The following is a 1,720-nucleotide window of genomic DNA, read 5'->3' on the forward strand; positions in this document are numbered from 1 at the left end:
GCCAGAAAGCGGAGAGAGGTGTTTCCCACAGCCTTGCGTTCAGCGTTTCCCTGCCAGCCTGCGTCTTCGCCGCACAGGTATTCGTCAGATGCATCATCTGTGTTATCAATGTGCTGCACCAGCCTCAGGGACCGGGGGAGTTGAAATGTTTATGCAAGTACAGGAGCTTATTTCCTAAGTCATGTGTCTGCACAGCTGACATCTGAAGAGAGTTTTAAGCCTCTAAGTGAAGTGTTGATAGCTAAATCCATCAGTGCTTTAGAAAATTAGAAATTGCTGTAAAGTGAATAATGATGCAAGGGTAGGCTGGGGGCTGGGCACCAAACTGATGTCGAGTTTATCAACAGCATCAATTTACAGAAGCAGGCGAGGCCTTTCGGAGAAGGCAGCTTGGTTTTCCCATGATGAGATGACAAGAGCAAAGGAAGGAGTCTGTTTTGCTGTCCTTTCCCCCTCCTCAACCCTCTAAATGCCCAGCTGACCCTGCAGCCAGCTCCTTTACAATAACCCTCCTTTGCTGGCGAGCAGGCTGACCCGCAACCACAGCACCCACCCTGCCAAGGGGACGTTTGGGTGGCAGGAGGCTACGGGAGCAACCATCATGCTGCCTCCTCCGCTCAGCACGGCACTGGTAGCTGGTCCTCCATGCCCCGGCGATGCGAGGTTATTCCAACCACCAGAGCAGTGCACAGCAGCCACACCTGAAAACCTCTGAAAGCCCAGGTTTTCAAACAAACAGATTATCCTTAAGGGGAAAAAAAGGGACTGCACTGAGTTAAACCAGCACAGGATTACGCTTCAGAAACACCAACCCACTGAAGTCAGCACCCTTCCTCCCTCCAGCAGAATTTGCTAAGAGGGCAGGAATCATCGCTAGTCTCAGGTTCACCAAAGGACTCTGGCTCCTGACTTCCCCGTGACTTCAGCGGGAAAGCAGACGCCTAAAGAGATAATCGTGGCCTAAATGGGTTTGCTGAACCCATGCCAAAGCATCTTTGCATCCAGCCTTCGGTATTTAAATATGTCTGATTTTCCTTACTAGATGCATACGGCATTGCTTTGAAGAGCGAGCGGCTCCGGCGTGTCACCGAAATGCTTTTCCTGATGGCAGCACGCGATCCCGAGACACCGCGGAGGCACGAGGACCTTGCCCGCCCGCAGCACCGGGGGCACCGGCTGGTGCGCACCTCCCAGCGTACGGCTTCAGCGCAACCCCACAGGACTGCCCCAGGAAATTCATTTATATGAAATTAAACTGGATTTAATTTACCTCCTTACACTATTAAAAAGTAATATTTACATCACCATGGAAACCCTGCATAAAACTGGTAGTTAGACACACGCTTCCAGTGCTGGTTATGCAACGGCCGTGTCATGTGAATGATCACGTCTTACAGTGGCTCAGGAGAGTGCCAATCCTCCCGTATCCGGTGGGACACGATCTTCCTCCTCGGCCCGATGAGAGCAGCCTTCCTCGTCCCATCCCAGCTCGGCCCCGCCGAGCTCCCCTCTGAGGAGAGGCAGGCCCCAGGGGGGACCTAGCTCGTGTCTTCAGGGTTATTTTTCCTACGTCTGACGCAGGACACGCACCCCTCCCTGCCATTCTGGAACTGTTTAACTTGGAAGGACAGAGGAGAACAGGCCAAGTCCCCTGAATGCATCTTGAGGGGTATGTTTTAGGGGAAGTTTTGGGAAAACAGCTGGGGAGGTGGTGTTATCA

Source organism: Eurypyga helias, unplaced genomic scaffold (genome assembly GCF_000690775.1).
Source record: "Eurypyga helias isolate BGI_N326 unplaced genomic scaffold, ASM69077v1 scaffold3418, whole genome shotgun sequence".
NCBI lineage: Eukaryota > Metazoa > Chordata > Aves > Eurypygiformes > Eurypygidae > Eurypyga > Eurypyga helias.